Source organism: Babylonia areolata, chromosome 3 (genome assembly GCF_041734735.1).
Source record: "Babylonia areolata isolate BAREFJ2019XMU chromosome 3, ASM4173473v1, whole genome shotgun sequence".
In the NCBI taxonomy this organism is placed as follows: domain Eukaryota; kingdom Metazoa; phylum Mollusca; class Gastropoda; order Neogastropoda; family Buccinidae; genus Babylonia; species Babylonia areolata.
Genome location: NC_134878.1, coordinates 61,483,762 through 61,493,405, shown reverse-complemented (window position 1 = coordinate 61,493,405; position 9,644 = coordinate 61,483,762).

Sequence of the window (9,644 nt, the reverse complement as noted above, 5' to 3'; positions counted from 1 at the left end):
AAAAATCAAGTTCTAAGAACGTCTGTGAATGATGTAAAGCACAGTTTTTTGAATCTTCTTCTTCTTTTTATTTCTATTTTATTGAATACATAAAAAGCCAGATGGACACTTTGAGTATGCAAGCCAACCGTTTTAAAAACTTTTTTGGTGGTCGTTTAGGTTTGGCGATTATTTAAGATTCTTTTTTTTAATTTTTTATCAGCATTGTTTTAACAAAGTAATGTAGACAACTTTGCCTATTTAACCTTTTGACTGTTGTACATAGGCGACTGGAATGAAATCGTGTGGCACGAGTTTTGAAAGGCAGTCACACACTTTTAGTGTACGTAGCAGTGGTCTCATTGGTTTGACTAAAGTTAAGTTAGGCAGTCTCCAAAAGGAAGGAGTCCAAATACACCCTGACTTTTGAGCTCTTGTCTTGTTATCTCAGTGAGTTGACAGAGCTTCACTGACGAGAGTACATGTCTGTAGCAGTCAAAGGGTCAAAGATTTCGCTAATAAACCGTCTTATGCTGACTGTAGTGTTGTAGGAACCCTTTTTCGTGTATCTTCTCTCTCTCTCTCTCTCTCTCTCTCTCTCTCTCTCTCTCTCTCTCTCTCTCTCTCTCTCTCTTAATTTTTTTTTATATGTTCTTGCTCCGTTTTTTTCCCTAATGACCAATACGAAAAATACATGAGTACATGTTTGTTTGAAAAATGCAAATATACGGCCATGTACAAAATATATACTGAATTAAGCATGCACATACATATCTGGTGTATGCACATATATACACATGCGTGCCCGCAAACACAAACATGCAGATACAGATGTTCGTAAAAAAGAAAAAGAAAAAAAAAAGGTTGCTCCTTAGAGGCGATGGACTCATTTTTGTACTTGTATACCAACAGCAGTAAGTCATCGTGATATATATCCCAGTTTTCTTTTATACAGACGTATTTTCATAAAATCTTCTCCTCCTCCTTCTCCATCTCCTTCTCCTTCTCCTTCCCTCCTTCCTTCCTTCCTTCCTTCCTTCATTGCCCTCCTCCTCCTTCTCCTTCTTCTTCCCCTTTCCTTCTCTCTTTCTTTGATATGTTCTGATTTCCGGTGGGCACTCCATGCAGAGGTGGATTATGTTTGTTTAACGGGTGATGGCATGCCTTTTTTGCCTCTTGTCGTGTTTCACATGATACGTCATTGTCTTCGTGTATGGGGCAGTGGTGTGTTCATATGTCATGTGAAAGAATGGTTGTCAATCAGTTACTTTTCGCTGTGGATATTAACTCTTGTGTCTGTCTGTCTGTCTGTCTGTTTCTCCAACCCCCCCCCCCTCCGCCCCCCAAACCCCTCCTCCACAGAATATCAGGATACACTTTTCCACACAAGTGTTGACTTGGCTTGTCTTGCACTTGGTACTAATGAATTTTATTTGTTTCTTATTTGCTCCCCCACCCCCACCCCCACCCCCCATGCCTTAATTACTAACTGGAGGTAAAATGTTCATGATTCTATTGTAATGAAACATCGGTGTACTGACATTTTAAAGATTCATATTTTTGGGGGGGTTTCTTTATTTGTTTCAAACCCATGCGTGTATTTATTATTTCTATGTAATCTTCAGAAGCCTTTGTGCTTGGGATGTTTGTTTGGTTGATTTTTTGAAGGGGAAATATTATGATGTGTGAGATCGTGCTTTTTTGGATTATTGTTATTTAAACAAAACAAAACATAGTTTTAATGACATCGCGTCGACTGCCTTGCACATTATGGAACGAAAGCAGTAGTATCCGTACTGGTCCGCGGCGACATTCAAAAACACGCATAGCTTATCCATGGGAGAAATTTCAGTGTTTCAAAATGGTTCATTCACTTGCATGGTTCCAGTCCCCTTAAAAGAAGGCCTGCTTTTTGTCCGCCCACTAGTGCACGTCGCCATGACGACGGTACTGATACCTTTACCCATGTGGGAGGATGAGGTGAAGGTGGGTGGTTGTTTAAGGCATAGGGGGTGTGTTCTTATAGTTTAGATGGTGCATTATTTACAAGTCAGCCAAGTGGAGACGGCTTGTAACTCTGGTAGATGAGAGGAGAGGCTGGTAAACGAAAGCAAATGCACTTGCAGACAGAAACAACAAAAAATTGGCTGGCGCTGTACTGTGGCGACGCGCACGCCCCGCGCATGGAGCGCAGACCGATTTTCACACAGAGAAATCTGTTGCGAGAAAAAAAAAAGTACAGTACAATACAAAATACAAATAATACAAATAATATAGTACAACACAATAATTTCTGCCCAGTCAGACCTTATTTTCTTAATACACACACACACGCATATTATATATATATATATATATATATATATATATATGGGCTACATATAAAGCAGGAGTCCCGCCGGGGAGAGATGTGGGATCCCCAAAACCATTGACTATATGCGTTTAAAGTGATTGTTTTACAGTCATCTCTATGGAAGCCCCCCACCCCCCCCCTGCCCCCTCAGAAAACCTGGATAAAGATCTCCGAGTGTTTGGACACGACACACAATATTGGCACAGGAAAAAAAACAACAAACCAACGAATAAACTGCAAAAAGCATAATCAAATTGCGGGGAGAAAAAATACCAGCTTTGTTTTAAACTCTATAATTATATGACACTGTATGACACTCACAAGCTCTATAAGCCAACAGCGAAAGAGCCCCCTTTGTCCATGCAGACGTCATGTTATATAAGAGCTTGCGCAAGCATGAACGTCATGTTTGAAAGCTTGCGCCATATGGACGCGATTTTTTTTTTTTTTTTTAGGACATGCACCATCTGGGTATCGGGTTTAGTGCTTGCACCATAAGGACATCATATTTTTCTCTTTTTTTTTTCTTAAGCCTTTCACTAAATCTCGATTTCCAGGTTCGGAATGTACAAGGTTCACAAAAAAATGAGGACCACTTCATAAAAGCAGGTGTGTGTTCTATTAGATGTATAGAAGAAAAAAAAGAAATAAAGAAGAAAAAAAAAGTTGATTTATTGTATAGCGCTTTATCTCAACAGGTTTTTGTGTGTGAAAATCGGGCTGCTTTCCGCGGGGGAGGGAGCGTTGCCATAGTGCAGAGTTACTCTTCTCTTCATTTTTCTGTCTGCAACTTATTTTTTTATAATTTTTTTTTTTTTCTCCCCCCCAAAATGGAATTCTCAACAGAACTTTGCCCGGGACAGCCCCTTAGTTACCGCGTGTACTTGTTTTGTTTTTAACGTGCGCTTAGTGCATGCTGCACACGGAGCATACCAGCTTTTATCATCTCACACGAATGACTAGCTTCCAGACCACCCCTGAAAAAAAATGAGAAGAAGAGAAGACGTGAACCTGAAACGAAGCACCTAGCCCTCTTGTTAACGGGAGGAAGGTGGTAGGATGGTTAAGACGCTCAGCTGCCAATATAAGAGTCCGTAAGGGTGTGAGTTCGAATCCCGCTCTCGGCCCTTTCTCCCCAAATTTGACTAGAAAACCAAACTGAGCGTATAGTAATTCGGGTGAGACGATAAACCGAGGTTCTGTGTGCAGCATGCACTTGCCGTACTGCGAGAGTGTTGTCATCTGGCAAAATTATTATTATTATTATTATTTTTTTTAAATCCACTCTGGTTCACAAATATATTAGCACGCACCAGCCGCCGCGGCGAAGTGGTTAGCGTCGCGGACTGACGGCTGGGAGGACGCGGGTTCGAATCCCAGCGGAGGTGGGTTTTTCGGCCCGTGGCCGGCTCCTACCCAGAGTTGAGTGTGCTGTGGGCTTAAATGGGGAGACTGGGACTACACAGTCGAGTGTCATCCACTTCAAGGATGCGTCTTTGGGTGTGTTGCTCCAATTACCTGACCAACACTGCAAGTGTCTGTATCTCTCGGGCCTGGTTAACGCCGGGATATCATTATGACAGGAAGCGTAGAGTACAGCCTTGTCACGCAGTCCCAAACCAAAATGGACCTCCATAGCAACATCGTCATCATCATCGTCATCCTCCTCCTCCTTCATCGTTATCAATATAAAAAAACAAAATAGTCTCAAAGTCTGTGGCCTTTCATGCCCTGCTCTCATGGTGACCTCAGTTTCGATACCCCTCCACTTCCGTGCTTGGCGTGAGTCCTGTCAATGTCGTTAGTGTCGGCAGATTCATGGGGGGCTGTTGTTTGAGGGACGTGGTGGCGGTCTCCACTCTGGGAGGGACGCTCACTCAGTCTGGCTCCGCGACTAAGCCATTATTGTCGTTAGTAGGGGGCTTAGTAGGTGGTGTCCTAAGTACGTTAAAACAGAACAGGCACCACTGAACACCACCGAAGTGACTCAGCAGCAGTGCAGGGTCTCCTCTGGTGTGTGGCCTCCTGGCGACCTAACATCGATGGTTCCCTGTGGACTGCCGACGCTGGGACTGCGACGGACGAACCCGGGTGTGGCCGTGTATGGGGGAATCTAAATGAGCGGCGTGGGAGTAATGCCACTGAAACGGCGCAGATGATGGGGCAGCAAAAAAAAAAAAAAAAAAATATTAGCACGCGCTCAAGGCCTGCCAGTTGGGCAACTGCCCAGCAGATGTGGTGTAGCGAATATGGATTTTGTGCCGCCTCCTTGAGAAACTGAAACTGTACTGAGTTCTGCTCATTTTATTGGCTGCGAAGACCGCCGTTTGCCGGAAATTGAGCATCATTTTTTTTTATTTTTTTTTTATCATGCCCCCAAGAAGAAAACTGAGCACGTTTCCACGGCAGGTGGTCCGTAATTTTTGTGAACCTTGTGTTATATGGCAAGGAGGGAGGAACACGCGCGTCAGTTGCTGTCATGGTGAACGCTTGATCAGTTTCGGCAATATGGTTATTGATTTTGGTTTCCTTTTGGAAAGTGTGTGTGTGTGTGTGTGTGTGTGTGTGTGTGTGTGTGCACAAGAGAGAGAGAGAGCGAGCTTTAAAGCTGATATGGACACTGTAAAGGATTCATTGCTGACACGAAGGACCAAGTCCACAAATAATGTTTTTAGTGTGTTTCACTGTTTTGGCCAGTTGCATCTCTCTCTCTCTCTCTCTGTCTTCCTCTCTCTCTGTCTCTCTCTCTCTCTGTCTCTCCCTCCCTCTCTGTCTCTCTCTCTCTCTGTCTCCCTCTCTCTCTGTCTCTCTCTCTCTCTGTCTCGAGCTTTTTTTATGTTTATTTTTTTAATCTTAACAGTAATGTTGTTTCTTTTTTTTGTTATTTTGTTGTTGGTGTTGTTTGTCGTTGATTTTCGTTTTTACTCTTAGCAATGTGTCAGTTTGTCTGTTAACCGTCGCTGTTCTTTTGCTCATACATTGTCCCCCTTGGCAAAAAGGATAGTATTGTCAACGGCAATACAACAATGTCCGTGTCTCTGTCTCTGTCTCTGTCTCGTATTTCCCAGAATGGTTTCTTTTGACGGCGACAGTTTAGGGACTCATAATTGTGTTTTTTCATTCAGGCCATAATAATGTTAGAGATACTGCGCTAAACGTACTGACAAATGGATTGTCACCTCATAACAAGTTATCATCATTATCACTATCATAATGATGGTGATGATAATAATGATTATAATGATAAATAACCATTATAATCATAATAATAAATTCACTTATATAGATCATTAGTGTTTTATCTTGTCCGGACACAAATCAAAGAGCTTTCACGCCGCGCTTTCATCACACGCGTATGTAACTCTGAAACGAAAGGAAGCAGGACCAAACACGCTAGTTCATGCAAACAGAAGTCAAAAGAAAATATGGGCTGAAAAAAAAAAAAGGAGCATGGGATGGTGGTGGTGGTGGTGGTAGTAGAGATGTCGTTTAGATATTTTTAAGTGCCCTACTTCCACGTCTTTGATACTGTTGAAATCCAAGTCGTTATCTTTTGATTTGTTTCTGAAAGTTTCCCTTCACTATGATGATTCGTTGTTGGTAACATAACATAGTAGACGACGATGATACTTCTCGAAAATGCTAGGTAGACTTACTGACTTGGCATTCACGTGAAGTGAGCAGTACGTTGGTATATCTGTATGTGCACGCACGCGCGCAGAGAGAGAGGTTTTATTCATAAAGGCCAACCCCCTTTGGAAGGGAAATGACATGAACTTACAGTCGGGCAAGCAGCAAAGTGAGAACTGCATGATCAATGGTTTCTCCATTGCTGCAGTTGGAATTCAGTTTACAGCCCAGTCTTTTGTGGAGTATGACTCCCAGTCTAGGAGGCAAGATTGCACTGGCTCTTTGTGCTGCAGCCTAGGGGGCCAGTTGGTCTTTAGGGGCTCTGCCCAACGCCGACCGTCCAAAAGACCTCTTGGTCGAGAGAGTGGGGATGTAACTTGGGCAAGATATTCCACTATGCTCAAATTCCAACCCTTATTTTTTGTATTTGTATTTGTATTTCTTTTTATCACAACAGATTTCTCTGTGTGAAAATCGGGCTGCTCTCCCCAGGGAGAGCGTGTCGCTACACTACAGCGCCACCCATTTTTTTTTTGTATTTATCCTGCGTGCAGTTTTATTTGTTTTTCCTGTCGAAGTGGATTTTTCTACACAATTTTGCCAGGAACAACCCTTTTGTTGACGTGGGTTCTTTTACGTGCGCTAAGTGCATGCTAGCACACGGGACCTCGGTTTATCGTCTCATCCGAATGACTAGCGTCCAGACTACCACCAGGGTCTAGTGGAGGGGGAGAAAATATCGGCGGCTGAGCCGTGATTCGAAGCAGCGCGCTCAGATTCTCTCGCTTCCTCGGCGGACGCGTTACCTCTGGGCCATCACTCCATATACTCGGGATAGTTGCCTCCACTGCTGTTCTGACGGCCATAGTCGGACACCACAGACTATCATACATACATACATCCATACATAAATACATAAACGTGAACAATTCTAGAGGGGTGGGGTGGGGTGGGGTGGGGAGGTTTCGAAACTTTTGTATTTGCGTGTTTCATGGTTGTTTATGTTAATGATTCCATAGTTTTCTTTGGAGCGCTGCTGGAAAGTGATTCCACATCATAATAAGTGGTTTGCGTGGTGTGCGCGCTCGCGTCTGTTTGTGTGTCTGTACTTGTGGGATTGTTTATTATACCTGGGTTTTTTTTTTTGTTTTTTTTTTTCATCACCAATTTCGTGTATTCCGATCGCTTGTTTACGTTCGTTTATTTTTTGAAGTAAGATACCAACGCTGTTACTTGATAAGCCCCTTTCCCCCACCACAAAGGGGTCAAAGGATTACAAATTGTTGATTATTGATCGGTGTGTGTGTGTGTGTGTGTGTGTGTGTGTGTGTGTGCGCGCGCGCACGATGGTTTCGTTTCGCGAGATACCTTTTTGACTCGGCTTATCGCTGGAAAACGATAGAATTCAGTCCATGCCACGCAGAACACGAAGAATTATTTTAACCCGATATTGTGTAATCCTGTAGAATTATTTTCTGTCTGCTTTTACTGGGGGTGGAGTTAGTTTGGGGTCCGTCGCAGATGATTGATGGTTTGTCGTTGTTGTTGAAGTTCATGATTATTCATCATAACCCATGTTGTTTCTTTGTGTTGAAACGCAAATAAGTTATTTATCGGTGAAGCTGATGGTGAATAACGTTTCTGGTGTTTTGATTTCTTTTTGTTAGCGGTGATGATGATTATGACATTAAAACTTGTCAGTATGACACCCGTGAGTTTTTGGCCATTTTGTGTGTGTGTGTGTGTGTGTGTGTGTGTGTGTGTGTGTGTGTGCTAAATATTTGGACTCAATACAATATGGAACGCGAACCCGTGGACACTGGCTTCCTAGTTCGGGTGCGTTACCACTAGGCGACCACCTCTCCGGTTGATTGAGGGCTGTCCAGTGGCTGCAGACTGAAGAGCAATATCGTTTCGGGGGAGAGGGTGGCAGTGGTGGTGGTGGTGGTTGCAGTTGTCTCCAGTTGTCTCCTCTCCCCCAGGAGATGCTGACTCACGTATTGGTGCACGGTACCGAGCAATTATTGGTGTCTGTGGTGTCGCTTGCTCTCTCAGGATACCACCACGGCGGGCGCAATAGCCTAGTGGTCAAAGCGTTGGACTTTCAGTCTGAGGGTCCCGGGTTCAACTCTCGGTGACGGCGCCTGGTGGGTAAAGGGTGGAGTTTATTTTTTCCCGATCTCCCAGGTCAACATTTGTGCAGACCTGTTTGTGCCTGAACCCCCTTCGTGTGTATACACACACGCAGAAGATCAAATACGCACGTTGAAGATGCTGTTATCCATGTCAGCGTTCGGTGGGTTATGGAAACAAGAACATACCCAGCATGCACGCCCCCGAAAACGGAGTATGGCTGCCTACATAGCGGGGTAAAAACGGTCATACACGTAAACGCCCACTCGTGTACATACGAGTGAACGTGGGAGTTGCAGCCCACGAACGAAGGATACCACCACCGTCACTGAAAGCCGTCGGGTACAAAGCGTTTGATTTGCGTGAATAATTACACTTCACAAATTCGCTGAATGACGCTCATTAAAAAACAACAACACATCTTTATTTCATTTTATCAATCATTTTCCTCCCAGGCATCTTTCGTTTTAATAGTTAAGAAAAGATGTTTAAGGTCTGCCAGCCTTTTACAGCCATCGGGACAATAAACTTCCGTGGGAGTTCAACCTTGATACAGCTCTTCCACGACAACGTGACTGGACAAGTTCTTTCCAATGGTGACATGCACAAACTCCTTCAACATCTCAAACGGAGTGAAACAGGGCTGTGTCCTCGCCCCCGTGATGTTCAACTTGTTCTTCACGCAGATCCTACTCTATGCTATGAAAGATCTGGACTTGGGCATATACATCAAGTACCGCCCGGATGGATCCGTGTTCGACCTTCGTCGTCTCGTCGCTCGATCCAAGACCTTGGAGAATCTCATCCTTGAAGCCCTCTTTGCGGATGACTGTGCCCTCATGGCACACAAGGAGAATCACCTGCAGGTCATTGTCGACCACTTTGCAGAAGCTTCCAAGCTGTTCGGACTGACAGTCCTGGAAAAACGGAGGTCCTGGTCCAAGCCGCCCCAAACACAGCCAAGCCCCAGCCAGCCATTACCATTGATGGAGTCCAACTGAAGTGTGTGGAGAGCTTCAAGTATCTGGGCAGCACTCTCTCTGCAGATGGATCACTGGATAAAGAGATCACGTCCAGGATCAAGAAAGCCAGCCAGGCCCTTGGAAGATTGAGAGTGAAGGGTCTCCAGCAGAAAGGCACAAGACTGTCAACAAAGATAAAGATCTACAAGGCCATAGTCCTTTCTTCACTACTGTATGGATGTGAAACGTGGACCCTGTATCGACGGCACATCAAGCAGCTAGAACAGTTCCACATGAGATTGCTGCGCATCATCTTGAGCATTCGCTGGCAGGACAAAGTCACAAACCAAGAGATGTTGGATAAAGCTCGTTTGACAAGCATCGAGTCATTATTGCTGAAGGCTCAGCTACGCTGAACTGGTCATGTCATCAGAATGGACGACAGCCGCATCCCAGGGCAACTAATGTATGGTGAGCTCAAGGTGGGCTCACGCAGACAGGGAAGGCCCAAACTGAGGTACAAAGACAACCTGAAGAGCAACCTCACATGGTGCGGCATCCAGCCACGCGAGCTCGAAGCCTCTGCT